Source organism: Heptranchias perlo, chromosome 12 (assembly GCF_035084215.1).
Source record: "Heptranchias perlo isolate sHepPer1 chromosome 12, sHepPer1.hap1, whole genome shotgun sequence".
Lineage (NCBI taxonomy): Eukaryota > Metazoa > Chordata > Chondrichthyes > Hexanchiformes > Hexanchidae > Heptranchias > Heptranchias perlo.
Window position 1 is genome coordinate 33,272,493 of NC_090336.1, and position 22,074 is coordinate 33,294,566.

The 22,074-nt window shown below is 40.1% G+C and overlaps 1 protein-coding gene across 2 annotated transcripts in view; it reads left to right on the forward strand.

Annotated features, from left to right (window-relative positions):
• rras2 (RAS related 2) overlaps window positions 1–22,074 on the forward strand; it is a 109,639-nt gene that overhangs the window by 57,254 nt on the left and 30,311 nt on the right. The window lies entirely within an intron of this gene.

Consider the following 22,074-nt stretch of genomic DNA (forward strand, 5'->3'; position numbering starts at 1 on the left):
AATTATTTGAAAGCATTTTTGATGAATGTGAGGGCTGCAAGGGATATTGAGAAACACCATCTTCAACCTTTTTTCCTTTCCCCCTTCTCCTGACCCTCAAAAGGAAAACACTTCATGCTTAACAACCTTTAATGCCAATTTGCAAGTGCTATGCATGTGATTTTTGCAATACATGAGTGGATTGCAAATTACTCAACAAAATCATATTGTTTGAAAAAGAGGCCCTTGACGTTACACCAAAATGACTTGTGCCTGTTGCTTGTTCATCCTGGTTTACTTTATTGTTGATTTCCAGCAATATTTTCATATTTCCAAGCAACCTATAGAGTGATTACTTGTTTTTTATACTTCATGTTCTGCAATAGGATTTTGATTTTCTTTTTAAAAGTCTTCCTTACATTTTAAAGAGTTGGATCCATTATTTGTACAGAATTGTAATTTTGAGCAATTCTGTGACACACGGTTGATAGTTTTGCTGATGTTAACTAAATGAGAAGATTTTTGTTTTGTTTTTCAGGCTGTTTTTAGGTTTAAGTAGGAAATTAAAAAATATGAAAGCAGTGGGCCGTAATACTTTCGTTAGGGCTTAGTTTAACCATCATTTTGATGCTGAGCACTCCTACGTTTTTGAGTTGAGGCGTGAAAATTCTCTCCTCATTTCCCTATGGCTCGAGGTCTCATCAGACTGTAATTAAGAACAGATGTTTGGCGTGACCTTAAATCTTATTAAGGTTAATCTAAATTACTCCTATTAACTTTTAGTTTTGCTTCAAAAAATGTGTTGTCCAGTGGTCCACATTAAGCAATTTAAATAAAACAGCATAGTAGGTGTTTGCTAAAAAAAATTAAAAATATAATGAGGGTTGAGTGACTTTGAATTAAGAGTAGACTGTATATTATAGCTGAGTGCGGACAGACTGAAAATTTCAATGAAAACTAATTTTATAGTCTTTGATCAATTCTGTCCATTGTTGCCTGCACTAATATGATTTAGTTGTTGTGTTGCTTCCTCAAGATATGGCTCCTCTGCTAGAATTTTGACAGATCAACTAATTTATTACAATTTATGATTGACCACTTTCGAACTCTCGGACCTGCAGTATCCTATGTGTTTATTTCATAACTGGCTTTACACTTTGTGCCACTTTTTCATCACTCCATTCTTTCTCTTTGCCCCCTTTTCAACATGTGATATAACTTCTGTAGATGAAATAAGCTGCTACATTGAAGTTAAAGTTGTGAACTGTCCTTCCTGTGCCTCAATTTTAACTGGCCATAGTTTAGAAGTTGACTGGTGGAGTCTTTTGAAGCTTGGAGAAAAACAAACTTAACAATCTACTCAGACTTGCCAGGTGCAAGATAATAATTGTGAAACTGTTCGGGTTTCTTTTAATTATTCTGCTTGTTTGTGTATGTTTTAAGTTGTAACTACTAACTGCAGTAATATCCAGAATATTTGGGGAAAGTGAAAGGCATCTCCCATAGCATTGCTCACATTAAATCCTGCTGCTAAAATCATAGTAGGCATGCAAAGGAGGAGGCCCATCGTGCCTGTGCTGGCTCTTTGAAAGAGCTATTCAATTAGTCCCATTCCCTTGCTCTTTCCCCATAGCCTTGTAAAATTATTTCCCTGCAAGTATTTATCTAATTCCTTTTGAAAGTTGCTATTGAATCTGCTTCCACCACCCTTTCAGCCAGTGCAGTCCAGATCATCATAACTCGCTGCGTTTAAAAAAAATGTTTCCTTATGTCGCCTCTGGTTCTTTTGCCGATCACCTTAAATGGAGCTGGAGTCGCAAGTCCAATTATCGTGTGTAAACACATCCTAAGGTCACTCAGTTTAAATGTTGGGTCATGGAAGTCCATGTGTTTTGAGACAAAAATTGTTTTGAGTGACTTTGTTCATCTTTTCTTGATAGCTTTTCATGACTGGTCATTCGGAATTGGTTGTTTTCATAAGCCTTTCATAAGTTTACTTTCATAGCTCCTTTACTCACTTCTGTTTTGCATGTTCCATAACTAATATTTGGGTCTGATTTGCTGCTGTTTTATTTTCAGCCGGTCAACAAAGTGTGACGTTATTGTAAGCATGACAAACAAGTGTGTGTTAGATACAAAAGCTTTAAGTGAATCTGCTGTGGCCGTGCTGACAGTTGGCCAGAGAAAATGGTATGTCTTTTAGCTGTGTTTGTCGTAACGGGACTAAATGACAGGTAGACTTGGCCAATTCGTGCCATAGTGTCACAGTAATGGGAGGACTCTACAGTAGGTATTCATGTCACCTATTAAAAGTAATAGAAGCGGATGTAGGGGTTACATTTTAAGCATTACCAATGTCCCAAAAGCATTACTAAATCATGATAACGGGAAACAGGCACGGCTAAGGGCATGTCTCCAGAACTGAGCTCCGGTTGATTTGCAACTCGTTTTGAACCATCATGCCTGTGTTAAGTTTGACTTTATTTTTCTTTTTACATAACTGTTAATAGCTGGGCTGGAGAGAGAGATCTTACTAAGAATCTGGTAATGAGGAATCTCTGAAATTCAGGTGACTGGACCTTTTTAATATACACCTACACACAGACACACGCGCACACTCTCGTTGATCTTCCCTGATATTCTATCTTCCTAAAACTATGTCTGGAGAGTTGATCATTCTGGAACTGCAAAGATCATAGATGTGTTATTTTTGTAGGTTCTTATTTATGATTTCTGATGTCATTGAAGAAGTGGGCTGCTGAATGTACAACCCACAATCCCTTATGGGTTTGGTTTCCTGTAAGCACTGTGATATGACTTCAACAATGAACAGTTGTTCATAAGCTCTTCTATATTCCTAGAATTTGCTTGCATGAGACATGTAAAGCTTAACTAAATAATGCTTTACTTTCCCATGGTGTGTCATAGCATCCTTTGGAGAATATAGCGATTGATACGACTAATAATGAATCAGGATGAACACTATTTGATCTAAGTACAGACTATCAGTCTTGCTTGCTGTCATTATGTGGAATTCATTATCTAAGTTTAGCTTTGTGTTCACTGGATTTAATTATATAGTATCTGGAATATGTGATGATGCCATTCCCTTGATACAGTGATCATCATGGTGCTGGTAATCATCTGGGCTGAGCTTTCTGGTGTCTCTTCAGGGTTTGGCCTTGGAGGCTGTATCACAGATTACAGACTTGATAAACTCATTTGCAAGCTTGCATAGAACACTAGAAAATATGGACATATTCCATACGCTGCAGACTGCCAGATCAGACTTATACATTTTTCTGTTAATTGCAAAACTTGAATGGAAGAAGCGTTGGTCAGATTCCAATTTAATTGGTCAATTCATTGAATAAAAGAGATCATTGCATTTCTCATGAAACTTCTCAAAATGCTACACAATTAAATTCTGGAAGTGCAGTCATTGCTGTTAAGCAAGCAGATGTGGCAGCCATTATGTACATCGCAAGATCCCACAAACAGCCATAAAAATGAATGATGGGTTAATCTGTTTTAGGTGTTATTGGTAGAAGACTATTGGCCAGGACACTGGGAGAACTCCCTGCTCCTCTTGAAATTGTGTCATGGAATCTTCAACATTCAACTGAATCACCTGGATGGTTTATAACTCAACTGAAGGATGGCATTTCCAACAATGCCACATTGTATCAGTACTGCACTTGAGAATCAGTGTTAACTTGTCTGTTCTCTCCACAGCTCAACTGCTGCATGTGTTCAGCATTTTCTGTTTTTGTTGCAATAGGAAGAACTCTTTTTGAAGAACAGAATTTAGGTTTGTAAAAATAACTACAGATAGAATGCTGTTTGTAATGAGATGCTTTTGGAACCGTCATGTCGCATGAAGGGATGTGTAAGATTGGATACAAGTTTAGTTGGGTATTTTGTAGCTTGCTTTTGACCTTTTGAGGGTCAGGTAGAATCTTTCGAAGAGTTTTCCTTGGAAGATGAACTGGGTACAGTTCATATTGGAGCAGACTGTATATACTCTTGGAAGGAACAGATTTGATGGGTTCAAGAGCCTTTTCTCATTCTATACTTTGTTTGCATGGTGTGTATTATAGCTGATGTGAAGGGTTAATAAAAGTGACAGTGGTCTGAGCGTATGACTATTGTGAAATGGCCCAGTCCATATTGTGTGCACGTTTCAAGAACCTGAAGTAAAAAAGCATTTCGCTGAGGTGGAACTTCTGTTCTGCCAAAACTGAACTTGAAGTTGTTGAGGGTGAAAAACACTTCATTTGGTTGCTTCATTTCTGGTTTAGTTGTATGAGAAGTAGGGGTGCAGTTAAGTCTTAGCGAAGTTGCTGTGTGGGAAGCTGAGCCAATTGCAGAATTTCTAGGCTACACTTCATGTGGTGGTTGTGTTCTTTCTTGCAGCATGTTTGCCCATGGATGATGTGCTGTGTAACATTTGTATTTTCTAGATTGTATTTGAACTCACCAGAAAGTAGGCTTGTTTTGGTTTTATTGAGTTGTGAATATTAAACAGGACCACTGGTTTACAGTGACTGAATAAGTCAAATTCCATTTTAATTGTACGGGATTCTATGATTTTTACTTGTGTTCTGGTACCCTGTTATGTGATTTTTGTCCCTTAGTACTACACTTAAGTGTCAGGCTACACAATTGCTCATGTCTTGGAGTGGGGCTTGAACTCACGGTGTTCTGGTTCAGACGTGAGAGTGCTCCACTGTCAGAAGTGCCATCTTTCAGAGGTCCCAACTGAGTTCTGGTCACCATTACAGGAAAGATGTGATTGCGCTAGAGAGAGGGTACAGAGGAGATTTGCGAAGATGTTGCCAGGACTGGAGAATTTTAGTTATGAGGAAAGATTGGATAGGCTGGGGTTGTATTCTTTGGAACAGAGGAAGCTGAGGGGAAATTCAATTGAGGTGTATAAAATTATGAGGGGCCTAGATAGAGTGGATAGGAAGTACCTTTCCCTTACCAGAGGGGTCAATAACCAAGGAGCATAGTTTTAAAGTAATTGGTAGAAGGATTAGAGGGGAGCTGAGGAAAAATGTTTTCACCCATTGGGTGGTAGGGGGTAGAGGCAGAAGCCCTCATCACATTTAAAAGGTACTTGGAAGTGCACTTGAAGTGCCGCAACCTACAAGGCTGCAGATCAAGAGCTGGAAAGTGGGACTAGGCTGCATGGCTCTTTTTCAGCCGGCACAGACACAATCGGCCGAATGGCCTCTTTCTGTGCTGTAAATTTCTATGATTCTATGACTGCCCTCTTGTAGATGTAGAAGATCCCATGGCACTATTCGAAGAAATGCAGGGGAGTTTTCCTGGTGTCTGGCCAATATTTATCCCTCAACCTGCATCACTTCATTTAAAAAAAAACAATTATTTTATCTGGGAATATGAATTAACATATGCATCTGAACGACATAATGTCTGCGAATAGGAATTTCATATTTAATCTTGCCCGACAATCATGTACGTTAGTTTGAAGATCAGGAGGTCAGCATTTTGCTTAAAGTAAGGATCGAAGTTCCTTAATATAGAAATATCTCCTGTGTCTGATTACATGTCGTTCTGTATAGGGATGAATTTCTCTTCAGGAAATCTCAAGAATCTTGCGACCGCCAATTTGCACTCAGCAAAGTCCCACAAACAGAATGAGATAAATGACAAGTTACTCTGTATTGGAAGTCATGGTTGAGGGATAAACATTAGCCAGGACACCAAGGAGCACTCTTACTCCTGTTTGATCACTTCCATGAGCTCTCTTACCACAACAACAGCTTGCATTTACTTAATGCCTTTAACATAGCAAAATGTCCCAACACACTTAGAGGCATAAGGTTAAAAAACAGGATGCTGAGCCAAAGGTGATGATGGTGGGAGGGGTGAGCAAACGTTTGCTCAATGAGGTGTGTTTTAAAGAGAGACTTAAAGTAGAAGAGAGAAGTGAACAGCTGGAGGGAGGGAATTTCAGAGCAATGGGGTCTAGGTGACTGATGGTGTGGCAAAATGGGGAAGGAGATGTTTCTAATGCCTTTTGCTGGATCTTCCCCGAGGACCCCCGTCATTCCTTGCCGAACTGCTCTCAAGAAAACCCTGATTCATGTCTTTTTCACTATGATCCAGAAATTTTGAAGTACTGATTGTGCTGGGTGCAATTAAGTATTTTGAAGAAAGAATATCCAAATCATGACTGTGAATGTGGCTAATAGCGGTATTGCTAATGGCACCCATCAAGACCCCCACCCCCACTATTCCCCACTCCCCCTTCCAGTACTCCACCATCCAGAAACTCCGTTTCCAGTGTTGTCACACCCTGTCACCACCATCCCAGTCCTTCCACAACCCAAGACCCCCCCTTTCACCATCACATCCCACCACTTTTTCCCAGTGCACCTGTTTTCTTTTCCCACACATCATTTCCCTGCTCCCATTAGTCCCAACCCACTGTACCACCTTCCAGATACTAACAAACCACACCACGCCCCTCTTCATTCCTTTTACTTGTTGCCTAAAGGCCTTCAACATGTTTCTTTCAATCTTTCTGTGGATCCTGCATTTAAAAAAATATATCAAGTTCTGCACATACAAATGCACAAAATTAATAAAGACTATTGATTTCCAATTTTGACAAAATATGGACATAATCACTGTCAAAATGTTGAATCTACCTGAATACATTGAATAAGTGAAGTTGTGTTATTACAAAGAGATTATAAACCCTGATACAGTATATCCTACTTGACATATTATCAAAACTCACCATGAGCAATGGTACAGGAGATCCACTGGTCTTTATGAAAGAGAAGGAATGCTAGTATACTGGCGAACAGGCTTGAGGGGCTGAATGACCCTGTTCCTATTTGAGTATATTTGAAATGTATTTCGACAATCTCCTCTGCAATGTATTGCCATATAATTTTGATGTACATTAATGACCTGGATTTGGGTATACAGGGTATAATTTCAAAGTTTGCAGTTGACATGAAACTCAGAAATGTAGTAAACAATGTGGAGGATAGTAATAGACTTCAGGAGTACGTAGACTGGTGAAATGCAGATGAAATTTAACGCAGAAGTGTGAAGTGATACATTTTGGTAGGAAGAATGAGGAGAGGCAATATAACTAAATGGTACAATTTTAAAGGGGGTGCAGGAACAGAGACACATGGGAATGCCTTTGAAGGTGGCAGGACAAGTTGAGAAGGCTATTTAAAAAAAAAGAACATGGGATCCTGGGCTTTATAAATAGAGGCATAGAGTCCAAAAGCAAGGAACTCATGCTAAACCTTTACAAATCACTGGTTAGGCTTAAGCTGGAGTATTGTGACCAATTTTGGGCACCACACTTCAGGAAGAATGTCAAGGCTTTAGAGAGGATGCAGAGGAGATTTATTAGAATGGAACCAGGGGTGAGGGACTTCAGTTATATGGAGAGACTAGAGATGCTGGGATTAGAGCAGAGTAGGTTAAGGGGAGATTTAATAGAGGTGTTGAGAAGGCTGTTGAAAAAGCATTTGGGATCCTGGGCTTCATTAATAGAGGCATAGAGTACAAAAGGATGGAAGCTATACTAAACCTTTATAAAACACTGGTTAGGCCTCAACTGGACAATTCTGGGCACCACACTTTAAGGAAGGATGTCAAGCCTTGGAGAGTGTGCAGAAGAGATTTGCTAGAATGGTAGAATCATAGAATAGAATCATAGAAGTTTACAACATGGAAACAGGCCCTTCGGCCCAACATGTCCATGTCGCCCAGTTTATACCACTAAGCTAGTCCCAATTGCCTGCACTTGGCCCATATCCCTCGATACCCATCTTACCCATGTAACTGTCCAAATGCTTTTTAAAAGACAAAATTGTACCCGCCTCTACTACTGCCTCTGGCAGCTCGTTCCAGACACTCACCACCCTTTGAGTGAAAAAATTGCCCCTCTGGACCCTTTTGTATCTCTCCCCTCTCACCTTAAATCTATGCCCCCTCGTTATAGACTCCCCTACCTTTGGGAAAAGATTTTGACTATCTACCTTATCTATGCCCCTCATTATTTTATAGACTTCTATAAGATCACCCCTAAACCTCCTACTCTCCAGGGGAAAAAAGTCTCAGTCTATCCAACCTCTCCCTATAAGTCAAACCATCAAGTCCCGGTAGCATCCTAGTAAATCTTTTCTGCACTCTTTCTAGTTTAATAATATCCTTTCTATAATAGGGTGACCAGAACTGTACACAGTATTCCAAGTGTGGCCTTACTAATGTCTTGTACAACTTCAACAAGACATCCCAACTCCTGTATTCAGTGTTCTGACCAATGAAACCAAGCATGCTGAATGCCTTCTTCACCACCCTATCCACCTGTGACTCCACTTTCAAGGAGCTATGAACCTGTACTCTTAGATCTCTTTGTTCTATAACTCTCCCTAACGCCCTACCATTAACGGAGTAGGTCCTGGCCCGATTCGATCTACCAAAATGCATCACCTCACATTTATCTAAATTAAACTCCATCTGCCATTCATCGGCCCACTGGCCCAATTTATCAAGATCCCGTTGCAATCCTGGAATGAGGGACTTCAGTTATGTGGAGAAACTGAAGAAGCTGGGCTTGTTCACCTTAGAACAGAGAGGGTTAAGGGGAGATTTGGTACAGGTGTTCAAGATCATGAACGGTTTCGATATAGTAAATAAGGAGAAACTATTTCCAGTGACAGAAGGGTCAGGAACGAGAGGACACAGATTTAAGGCAATCGGCAAAAGAACCAGAGGCGACATGAGGAAACATTTTTTTATGATCTGGAATGCACTGCCTGAAAGGATGGCGGAAGCAGATTCAGTAATAACTTTCAAAAGGGAATTGGATAAATATTTGAAGGGAAAGAATTCACAAGGCTATGGGAAAAGAGCAGGGGAGTGGGACTAATTGGTTAGCTCTTTCAAAGAGCCGTCACAGGCACGATGGGCCTAATGGCCTCCTTCTGTGCTGTAACATGCTGTGATAAAGAAAGGAAGACTTGCATTTATATAGCACCTATCACAACCTCAGGTAATCCCAAAACGCTTTACAGCCAAGTAAGTACTTTTTTGCAGTGTAGGAAACATGGCAACTAATTTGAGCAATGTGATAATGACCAGATAATCTATTTTAGTGGTGTTGATTGAGGGATTATTTTGGCCAGGACACATTGGAGAATTCCCCTGCTCTTCTTTGAAATAGTACCATGGGATCTTTTACATCTCATCAGAAAGACATCACCTCAGACAGTGCAGCACTCTCTCAGTACTGCACTGGAGTATCAGCCTGGATTTTGTGCTTAAGTCCCTGGAGTGGGACTTGAAGCCAGAACCTTCTGTCTAAGGCGAAAGTGCTACCCACTGAGCCTCAGCTGATACTGTGATATCACAGTACTTTTAACACAGGAGCCACACTGACTGACTGTATCCGATAACTTGAAACATAATCTGAGCAATCACTTTTTTAAAAAAAGTGAAGAAATCTGGGGTTCTAACCTAAAGGCTCAACTGTAAACGATCTTTAAATGCTCAGTATTTCCGACCTGATGAAACTGAGCACATTCTAATCTTGAAGATCCCTGACCAAATTCCAATTAAACTCTGACTCTTGAGCCTTTGTTTACTTCACATCAGTAGACCGTCTGGCCTCGAAGGGCCATATTACAACATATTATAAAACAGTGCATTATCTAAGTCACCATGGGCAACATGACAGGAAATCATTTAGAAATATCAGTTGATCAGAGTCAGCATGGATTTGTGAACTGTAGGTCGAGTTTGCCTAATTTAGTTGAATTTTTTGATAGTCACAGTGGGTGAGGGAGTATCGATGAATGTTATTTATATGTATTTCCAGAAGGCATTTGTTAAGGTTCCACACAAGAGATTATTAGTAAAAATGTATGCGCATGGAATTTTAGGCAACCTTCTGACACGGGCTGGAAATTGAATTGGATGTCGGAAACAGAGAGTAGGGATAAAGGTTTTTTTTTCTCATTCGTGGGATGTGACAAGTGGTGTTCCCCAGGGATCTGTACTGGGGCTTCAGCTTTTCACCATATATATATTAATGATTTGGATGAAGGAATAGAGTGATGTACATCCAAGTTTTCAGATGACAAGTTAGGCACAGTAAGTTGTATAGATGGGAGCAGGAAGTTACAAAGGGACATAGATCGATTGGGTGAGTGAGCAAAACTATGGCAGATGGAGTTCAATATGGGGAAGTGTGAGTTATCCACTTTATACCCAAGAACAACAAATAGGAATGTTTTCCTAATGGCGAGAGACAAGGAACAGTGGGGGAGCAAATGGATTTGGGTGTCCAGGCACAGAAATCACTAAAAGCTAGTGGACAGGTACAAAAAGTAATCTCAAAGGTTAATGAAATGTTGGCCTTTAGCTCAAGGTGGCTGGAATACTAAGGGGAGGAGGTTACACTTCAGTTGTACAAAGCCTTGGTTGGACCCCATCTGGAGTAATGTGTACAGTTTTAAGGCACTGAACCTCAGGAAGGATATATTGGCCTGGGTTCACCAGAATGGTACTGGGGGTTAAAGGGTTAAAATTGAGAACAGTTTGCGTAAACTTGGTTTGTATTCTCTGGAGTTTGAACAATATGGGGTGATCTAATTGAAGTGTTTACAATTATAAAAGAATTTGGTAGGGTCGATATAGAGAAGCTATTTCCTCTGGTGGGAATCCCAAACATGGGGGCACAACCTTAAAATTAGAGCTGGGCCATACAGGAGTGAAATTGGGAAGCAATTTTTCACACAAAGGGAAGAGGAAATTTGGAAGTCTGTCTGCCAAAAGGCTGTGGATGCTGGGTCAATTGAAATTTGAAAGACTGTGATTGACATTTCTTTTAGGTAAGGGTCTTGAGGGATATGGGTCAAAGGTGGGTAAATGGAATTGAGGTGCAGATGAGTCATGATGTAATTGAATGGTGGAACAGGCTCGAGGGGTTGAATGGCCGCCTCCTGTTCTGATGTTGCTATTTCATTGATATCACAACAGTGCTTTGTGGGAGATGGAAGACTCAGTCATGCAGAAAGGGATGCTTTTTTTTTGAGGTTCAGGTTAGGTTGTATTAATGGAATAGATTTAGAGTTTTAATCTCCATAAGGCTAAAAATATACACCTGACATGGGGAGCTTGATGCTGACACCAGGTGTGAAAAATATGAAAGTGTTTTGTCCCATCAGCACTGAAGACAAAAACATACCTAAATTGCAAACTTCACATCGTACTGATTTTCTTGGCCACATTTGACAGTTCTTGCAAAGCATGGCAAGGTTATTCATTGGCTGAAAGTCAGTATTGTGGCTGATCACTAAATATTTGCAAATATGTTTGACATATATCTAGCTTAATAGGTCAAACATTATCTCTCATACTCAATGGTGTAATTCTAAATGCTCTACTATAGACTTTGCTACAGTATAAAGTACTTGATATGACCCATGGGATACTAAATCATTAGTAATGATTGAAATAGGTTTTGAAGTATGCATAGTAATGCTAACTGTACTTAAGGAACCATTTATTAATCAGTGATGTCATTACCTCCCCTCTTTAAAAACAAGTTAAAATTTGGAAGTTGTGTTGACCTGATCTTTAAACTGATCAGTAGATCTCTTTAGAATTTACACTATTATATGCTAAATATTCTTAAATTATCCTGATTTATGTTTGGAAGAAACTTTATTGGTACTAAACAGTATAAGATTATTTTGCTGGATGCAGTTGAAACAATTTTTTCTTTCAAGTGCTTTATTTTTCTAATCTAGTAATAACCTCTTGTAAAGATGGTTGAGATCTATGCCTGTGAGGCAGAAATCCCTGTCTAATTTGTTGGTCAACCACATTTTGCACCCATTTTTGCTCCCTTCTCAACTGTGCGAGTAGTGAGCCTGAGCAATAGCTGAATGCTCCCATAATTCGCATACCTGGTAAAAACCGTATATTGTGTTTTATAATTGTGCTTAGATTTTATTGGGATGCGTTTTGCCCATATAAAAGTGACAGTCAACCAAGTTTTGAGTTTCTTTCTTATGCTTAAAGGACCTGTGTTCCACCAGCTGTTTGGCTGGCTCCACAGTGTTTTGGATGGTTCAGGTTGTGCCTTCACTGTCAGAAATCAATGGGGCATTTTTGCCAATGGAAGTGTTTTGAGGCTCTCGCATATGAACATCTCTACTCAAACCAAAGAGGTTCTATTGCTTTGGGTGATGGGACAATTAATTCTAATCTTCTTCAGTGTGGATTTATATAGATGTTTAAATTATTGTGAGCAGATTTGCTTAGATGACATATTTATAAATCTGATGGTCTTGTGGGCACTTCACAAAATAGTGGGGTCGCAATTCCCCTTCATTGCACCCGCTTTTCAGATGTGAAATGGTCGCAGCAATGACTAATTTAGCAATGTAATTGCCCTGCGCCTGATTTGCGTATGCACCAAGGCCACTGATAAATTCGCCCTGAGATTTTTTTCGGCAGTCCTGGTGGTTACCTGTAAGATGTGCTTCATTGATTTAAATATTAAATTGAGGTGTCTGCTAAATTCATGTGTGGAAACGACTGATTCACTGGGTCTTTAACTTTGACCAGAAAGCCATTGCCTTAACAGTCGGGAAGCATGCTGCAGAAGTGCTATTTAAAGGGATACTCACATCCATTAAGATAAGTCTCCATTTGGAATTGAGTGTTTTTGCTGATTTTTGGCAGTATTTGTGGCTACAGTTTCACTAGGCTGAACTTGGAGAGTGATTTTTGGGAGGTCCTACACTTTGTCAAAGGATTGCTGTCCCAAATTGTTGGAACATGGGAGTTCTGTTTGGTCTGTCTTTGGGCCTACGACATGAGGAGCAGGGGCAGTCACAAGGAAGGCAGCAGAGAGCTGCACAGGCTGTGAGAAGATGGCGAAGGGCAGAAGAGGCATTACACAGTGAGGATGTACAGGAACCAGATTTCCTATCCGAACTCCATGAAGGAGCAATGTATCAAACATCAGGTGGTTCCGGTTCTCTAGGAAGGCAGTCATTGAGCTCTGTCACCTGCTGAATCAAGAAATGCAGTCTAGCACCAGGATTTCCTCGGCTGCAGGGGGTCATCAACTGCACCCATGTAGCCTTGCGTGCTCCCGAACAAGACCAAGCCGTCTATGACAACAGGAAGGGATTCCATTACTTAAATGTGTCACTTGTCCGTGATTGTGCATTGAATTTTGCAGGGCTCTTACCCGGTATCCTGACAGGCTTGATGCCTTTGTACTGTGCCAGTTCTCAGTACCCCGTCGCTTCAATCCAGGCCATTGTGTATCAAGCTGGCTTGTTTGGGGACAAAGGCTATCCCCTGAACATGTGGCAAGTGACTCCTGTCAGGCGTACCGACGCACGGTGTGCATACAATGAGAAGCAAAAAAAAAAACCAGGGTTCTCGTAGAACCGGGTATCGGGCTCCTCAAGCAAAGGCCTCGCCAAATCTGGAGGTGTGCTTCAGTATAGCTTGGAGCGGGTGTTAATATTTGTAATTGTGAGCTGCACAACTTTGCCTTGGGGGCAAGCGTTGGAGCCAAAAGAGGAGAAAGAAGTTGAGGAGGATCAGGAAGCTGAGGCGGCAGAGGAACAGCAAGGACCAGCAGTGTTGCCAGAGTTCCTAGGCAGAAATTCATTGTGATTCTAATGAACGTTCCCTCCCCTCCTTTCCCCAATGCACCAACTGTCCCTCCATCCACCTTACGTTGCTCACAATGACCATCTGAATGCCCTCATGCAGTCCAACTTTGTGGGTGTTGACGTTGCATGACTAAGAATATTAAGACCGGAAGTAATCCAAGAAAAACAATGTTTACTATACTAAGATACTTCCATCACTCTTCATTTGACAATTGCTTATATTGAACATAGAGAACTCAATTACCCTTAAGCACAGCCCTAATGCCTGTCCTGTGTGCTCACCTACCTATTCTAGTGCTGCTATGAGGTGCATCCCCAGTGGCTATGGCAAGGGAGCTGGAAAGCTGCTGAACTTCCATTGAGTACTCTTGAGATGGCCATGGCGGGCGACCTCGAGTCATTCTGGCCGTCGAGGGCCGAGCTGCAGACTGCGGTATATCTCGGCGGCCAGGACAGTCAGACTCAGCTGGCAAGGGAGCAGGTGTGCTGTCATCCTGAGAGGACAGCCAGTGTTACTCTCGGTGGCTGCGCCTTAGCACTCCCATTGCTCTGCGCGAGAACAGAGTTGCAGGAGTGATAACGCCCTCTCAAAACCCCTATCAATGCTGTCCCGCACAAGTTAAATTTGGACTCCTCCATGCTGTCAGCCTGACAAGCTGCCCAGTGCCCTTAGTAGTTTGTGCTGTATAGCTAACAGTTCTCTTCTGTAGGCTGGGTCCTCAAGGTCTAAATCTCCACCCTCTGCAGGCTAAGATGGCAGGCCGCCTTCTAGTAGTATGATTCCTGGGCTGTCCTATCTACCTGCCCGTGATCCTGTGAACTTGTGCTCGGTGAATTTTCCAGCATATCTCTACGCTATCCTCTAAACTACACGAGGGGCCAGACTCTCAGCTTTTGCTTGCTTGGGTAAGGTTGAGTGAAACTGGATCTTCTGAAGCGATATCCCCTTCGGTGAGAAGAAAAAGAGGATGAGATGGCTAAAAACCCTGCTGGACTCCCAGCCTCTCTAGAAGCCACGTTCCTGATGCACACAATGTCCATGACTATTTCTTCCGGAGGGGACAGGATATGTATAGATCCTCTTGTGGCTGCCTGCTCTCTGTTGTTGTGTGCCAGCATCTCCTGCAAGAAAGAAGGGAGTGTGCTAGTGTTGGCCTAGTGAGATGTTTTGAGGATGTGCATATCAGGGTAGAATAATGTTGCTGGTGTGTAAAAGATGGCACAGGCATGAGGAAGTGAGGGAAGTGATTGAGTAGCAGCAGGTGCAGAGTGTTGCAGTAGCAGCAGAAGGAGGTGGAGTTAAGTATGCTGCAGTGATTGGAGGAGAGTGTTGGGAAGCAGGGGGTGGGAAGGGAAGGGAAGGGAAGGGTTGGGTTGTGATTGCTGAGGCTATAGGTAATAAAGGGCTGAGCAGAGAGTAATGAGCGATATGAATTTAGTGCCTTGGCTTCGTAGCCTTTGGGTGAGCTGTGAATGAAAACACGAGTAGCGTTGGCACCTTGCCTATTTCATGCTAAGCAGGCACGGGGGCCAATTTATCGCGATTTCTGAGCCCATGTAAACAGGAGTGCACCGACCATTTTACCCCTGTTTTCAGTCCATTATGAACTTTGGCATGGAGACCCTTCAATTGTTCATATCTGTTGGAGATTATACACTCTGCTTTATGATCTCAACTTGAAGGTCGCTCATTGATGGAGAATGTACAGACTTTATGAATATTGTGTAGTGGAAGAAGTGGGTGTCCATTTGAGGATATATGCTCAAACTTTTCTTGCTTTAAAAGGATTGACTGTACTTTCGCAAGCAGAATGCCTTGATTGGATGTTGCTGAAGAGGGTAGTCCTAATTGAGAGTAACAGCATTGTGTATTATTTAACATTAGAAAATGCTTTTCCATTTACATGAGTCTGAAAATGGGATTAAAGCTATTCCTTTATCTCGACTTGTACATTTGTGTTTTTTTTAAAGAAGTAAAAGGTAGTTGCGTAGCGTCTTTCAGCTTCTGTTACTCATAATGTGGTTTTGATTTAATTAAAGAAGCCATATAAATTACATTTTTTCATTTCCTATCACGAGGCAAAAGCATTTCGGAAGCTTGCGTCGGGGGGAAAAAAATTACAGCAATGACTCATGTAAAAAGATGTCACCATCAATTATGTACTGAAATTGTTAGACTGTCTTGTCGGTCTGGACTGTTTCCTCCATTTTCTTGGTGCTGTCGATGCATTGCAGAAGTTATGCCAGTGCTATACTGCAAGGATGTGGTTAGTGTAGCTGTGTGCCTTTGCCCCACAGGTCTGTAATATAGTACCCTTGCCTTAAAGCTAGTCGTTTACAGCACTGGACTCTTAATTTGATTTGCAGCCACAATATACAAATTCCAGGACTTGTTGGCCTTGCAGTTTGGATTGTGGAGCAGTTGGGCAGTTGTGGGGAGGAGTGGAAAATTCCTTCCATAACAGTGTAGTGGCTCATTTTAGTATCTGATTAGCATAGTTAAGTTATGGAGTGTTTAAAATTTCCTAGCAATAGGGTGATACTGCACGTTTGTGTTCTGCTACATTTTGTGTTAAGTGGTGGGTCAAAGGTTGATGGTACCTAATCCCATCCTGCTGATGGGAAGATGTGAATTCTGAGAGCAAGTGCTTTCCACGGGAATGCAGGGAGAATCGTCTTGGGTTACTTATGCAACTTATAGCAGCTGAATTGGTAGCTGTACTAGCAAAAACCTGAGAAGAGCCTGTATTGTTCCTCTGTGGCATGTGAGTCCAAATAATGGTTTGTAAATGCATTTTTAAAAAATCAAGGAAAAATTGCAAGTTAACCCTGCTGTAGGTTGAAAGTTAAATGCTTTTAATCACTAGCACTGACCAATTTGAAATACTGAATATGGCCTTTATGTGTGGAATGAGCCAACTGTCAAGCAGTTGTTGTAGTTGGAACCTCAAAGGCCAGCTTTGTAATTTCTCCATGCTATTTGGTTTAATCATGGTGGCTAAGGATATATTACATGATAACTATCGTGCTTAAATTATTCGGAGTGCCGAGATTTGAATCCCAGCTTTGACTGAAGTTTAGACTTGCACATTCTATAGGTGAAGTTCATTTGATCTCAGCTGGGTGATGTGTATTTCGTGGCAAGGCATTTCATATGAAAAGAATATTTTTGGGAGTACCTATTCCATCTCGCTGTGTTCCACCTAAACAAACAATTTGGAACCACATCAATGCCAACTTTGCAGATGTTTGCAGTCCTGATTATCTTTCTTCAAAAGCTGAAAGAAGAAGTATAACAGTTTTCTGTGTGAGGGGTGCGAAATGAAGAATTTTAAAAATGTTGTTGCTAAAAGTAGATAGGGTTTGGGTTTGTCTATCTGTGTGCTTGGATCCAGAATCCATTTCTAAATTCATGTTCCCAATGGTAGATGTTGAATAACTTTTTTATGAACACATGAGAAATGAAATTGAATGGTAGTGCTCTGTACTATTGCATTCCTAGTGTGTGAATTTTTAATTTATTTTGTCTTCCAAGTGTGAAAGTTTGATTGCAACCTGATGACAGGGATGTGACTGGAAACTTGCCTAACAATACATGAAGCCCATTTTTACTGAAGTCCAGTATAGACTTTATTGTAAAGCAAATTTAATGATGTAAAACCACCCCAGTAGTTTAAAAACTCACTAATCTTAAAAACTCACCCCTGGAACCATGTGCTGGTATTGCAGAACTGTAAGCACAAGGCTGAACTCACACAAAGTGTGGGATCTCCCTGTGTGCTCCCAGGTAATTGCACTTTGGGTGAGTTGAATTTGCTGCAGGGCTGCCTTTATCCTGCACCTTTCTAATTAAGGATTTATTCCTTCTGATCAAAATTCAAATAATTGTTTTGGCCAGAGAGAGGCTTTTAATGTTGTAATCCTGGATGAAAATTTTTGAGAATGATAGTCAAATACAGCCCTGCTCATGTTTTATTCTATATTTGTCCTTGGAGGTTTTTTATTTTCAGTTCTAAAATTAGTCTGTGTGCAATTGTAGCCAGAAGTTCGATGACAAATACATTGCCTACATTTTTTTAGCAGTTCTTATTTGATATGCAGTATAATGCAGTGAATGCTGTTTAGCTAAATTAATAATGTGTACATTGTGGAGCTATGGCATTTGCAATCCTCCAATTACGAGGAACATTTTAGGTGTATTTGTATTTATGCTTTAACTGTTGTACTGCACAGGCATTATGATTGGCTCTGCTGTAAGGATTGCAACTTCAGATTTTTTTTATTATTTTAGTGTTCATCATGAAGGGCAGGTTTGGAAAATGGAGCTCATGCTGCTGTAATTGAAACCGTTTGGCAAAGTCTGAAGTTTGCTTTAACAATATCAAGAATAGTTTTGCTAATGCATGCATTGAAGGAATTGAGCCTTATCTGAGGTTTACTTTATCTGTTCTTGGCAAGTAGGTTTTTATATCCTCTGATTTTATGATTCTTCTCTGGTTTGTTGCATTTTACAGAAGGAAGTGCTGAGATTTCTGATTTATATACTGAAACATTTTTTAAGTTCAAAAATCCTGTAAGAGTCCTATTGAGCCAAAATGCTAAAAATGATATAAAGGATACTCTTTCTATTTCTTTATTTGATGGGTTCAAAGGCTTTTTCATACTTTTTTAAAGGATAGTAGATATTCATGAATTTTAAGTAAACTGTGGTACAAGAATACATTTACTCACTCACATTTGACCATGTTGCAGTATTTTTGGTCCCTCCACGTATTGCATAAATCAATAGCTTCCTGCATTGTAGTCAAGGTTTTCTTCTCTTGATTTTCCAACCCCCCCTCCCCCAACCAAAGGAAACCTTGCATTTATTAACAGATGAGAGTACCTGGGATTTTCTGCGAGTTTTGAGTATTTTGCATTGGATGTAATATAAAGGAGGTAAATGTAAAGAATGGAAGATTCCAGGAGCATGAAGACATCAGTAGGCACTCTCCTTTTTTGACAGACCTGGATTGCTAGTTTGAATGGAGGAAGAACTGCATGGCAGGCTTTATTAACTGAATTAAGCTTTGCATCTGACCTTCAATGGTGGAGAAAGATGTTTGGCAAAATGATTGTTCGGTGCTTATGTATGTACTCCCACTATTTTCATGAATACTAAAGAATATGGACTCTTCTGTATGGATTGTTTCCTTTCGGATTTTAGCAGCATTGCCACTGTTGATGTGGAGTCGTTTCTGCATAGCTGAAAGGTGCTTCAGAATGAACTCAAATTAGTACACAGTGTGCAGGGAGCTCTTTGTCGCTATTCTAAGAACCTAGCCTGCCTAAAAACGTCACAGTAAGTTGGAAATGAGCCTTTGTCTTCATGACCTCCATTCAGTTCTTAAAGATGTGTTAGTGTGTACACGTTCTTTCATTGTTAATGGTTTTCATGATTTATAAACCATTATCAGGTTTTAGCTAGCATTGAAATTTGCAATTAGCACATTTTCAAAACAAAGATCCTTGATATTCTCACCAATGTGGTGCTTACCTTCAGGTTATTTGTGAGATGATGGAGGAGAGATAAACTAGCCTGGTTTTATCAGTAGTTGTGATTAGCAAATCATATTCTGATTTACTTTAAATTATTTTCAAATCTGTTTGCAGTAAGTATATATCTCTTTTCTAGCAGCTATAACTGTTTGACAGGTTAGACGTAATAGGCTGTTGGGATGGTGGGGGTAGCTGAGGGTGTGGCTTCCTTCCTGTGATTCATTTGTTGTGAGCTGTTGCTCAGTCTGGACTCTGGAGACAGCAACCATCCGTTTTGCTATGAAGCATTAGTCAGTACCATTATTAATTTAATTTGAGAGATAGCTACATAGTTTTGAGGAAATCTTTGATAAATTAATCAGAATAATTTCCTCTAATAGTTATAGGGATTTTAAAAAAAATTAGCCCACTTTTGCCATCCATAAGGAATGTGAACATTGAGTGAAGACTTGAGTAAGCTGCATGAATGAACAGTGTTGTCAATTTATTGTAAGCAGTTTGAGAAGAAAGAGAGAAATTGAGAGAAATGTATTAAGGAGTCTTAATTCCTCTGAATAATCATTTATACATGTACATTTTATACATTCATATTAAGTCTGTGCCATAACTGAAGATGTCGTCTCACTGTACAGGATTTAAGCCTTTCTTCTTGGTGAGGCAGTTTGCGGTAATCACCATTAAAGTCTGCAGCTAAGACCCAAAATTTGATTAAATTTTTAGTGAAGCTTTTGAAAACAACCAAAAGCTGCACCAGCAGGTACCTGCTTATTTAAAACAAAAAGGATGATGGTTTTTATTTTTGCCAAGTTTACTGTAACAGGTTTTTGGAATCTGTCTTAAATAGTTTGCCATAATTTTCACATTGAAATTTTGAATTGTTTTAATGATTTGGATGTCTAGCTTGTAATTATACTGATTGGGATCTTAGTATATGATGTAATTAGTACCCATGTGTGTGCAGGTCACCCAGAGGAAACTAGAGTGGTTTAACACTGTCTCACATTCTTAATATTCTACAATAACATTTACTTGAACCTTAATCTAGTCTGTTCCTACACCTCTTCCTTCCACTGAAAGTGTAGGCCAATGCTTTATTCCATTAAAATAAATGGGTTAATGCTTCTTAAAATAGTGGACAGATATAATTGATAAGTGTGTGTTATGTGTTTGTGCAGTAACATTGCTCACAGTAATTTCCAGGCAACTTTCTTTAAAAAATTAGGTCATAAATCAAAGACTTCTTAAATGTTGTCAGGAGGTTCCCCCACACGAACAAGTTTGAAAACCATTGCCTTAAAATAAAGTGACGGTTCAATACCGTGAGGACTTTAACGGCAGTGTCATTTTTTTTAAGGAGCTGGTGAATTTGGTAAAACTTCCCAGAAATTAGGTTTTGAAATAGTGTTGATTTGGGAAATATTTCAGCATACTATTGGAATGGCTCAGATACCTTAAATGTGGGAATGCAGCGAAGTATAATGTTGCTTCAAATGAGTCACATATTTTGTGCTCATTGAAACGAGAGATGTTATTGCTGGAGAATGGAGCTCTTCCCATTTCAGGCAACCAGTGTCAGCATCCAGCACTCCCAACAAGTCAGGTATAACACAGCAAATACATAGTGGAAGCTACCTCTGCTTTGGCCCAATTGCACCAGCATGATTTTTTTTCTCTTTCCCAAACAGCCATCATGTGACCTCAAGTCCCGAATTAGGAACACTTTTGTGCTGTGGTCCCATACCCAGTTGGAACTGGATTGAGACTGATTAGACTTCTTTAACATAGGACACTTGCAGCTTGCAGACAGGAAATTTTCATCCTTTCAGCCTGGACTGAATTTTGACGCAGATCCCAGAGGTGAAAGGCCAGTGTATCACTCAGTTCTCCCAAATATACACTTATGCAGTTTTTTAAAAAATTAGAATTTTAGAAAGGTATATAGGTTGCACACTGAGGTGGATATTGTCTGTCTCTACACATCTAAAAATCAAGAGCGTCAGATTTAATCTGGACAGTAGCAGCCAGGCAATCTCCAAGTAGGGGCAGTGAAACAAGACTCCGTCCGCTACTAATCACTGCATTAAATGATGTGCACTCTGATTAAGCTTGGCAACTGCATTCTGCCCTTTTTAAAATAAAGTTAAATTATAAAGTCGCAAATTGGACTGTTCTGAAATGTTTAGAAATTGATATATCAAAATGGTGTTCTTGTCCGGCTCAGTTTAAAACACATTGTTGGGCAAAATGGTGGAACTTTATGTTGCATCTGGCTGTGCAAAATGTTACCTGAAAGTGTTTGATGATGTTGGGTGCCTGAAATGGAAAGTGTTATATTCCCCAACACTGATGTGCCGTATTGATAGATAACTTTTGAGAATGTAATAGGCCAGAATGGAAATGGTTAATCAGGGTAGCAGCTGGGATCCTGTAGCTAATTTCAATAATTTGATGGTATTTGCTAGTCTAGTGCTGCTATGCTTTGTTTTGGTATAATGGAGGTATGCAAGTATATTGCAATAATGTAAATTTTTAATGTTCAGTTTATAAAGTATGATGCAATCTTTAAGCCACAATGTGCTGATCTACACGCTTGCTCAAGATGGCGGTCAATTAATTTTTGAACTGAAACTGACCCCTATAATTGGGCTGCTTGTATGAGCTAATCATCTAATTGAGGACGTGCCCATGAGATGTAGGTACTAGGATTTTTAATTGGAGTGTGTCTGTGTAAACTAATTTGACTAGTTTACATTGGAACTGATGTACTAAAATACAGAATTAGAAACAGACTTATGGTCAGCAGATTCATATGGTTGAACAACAATTAACTGCAGGAAGAAAGTGCTGT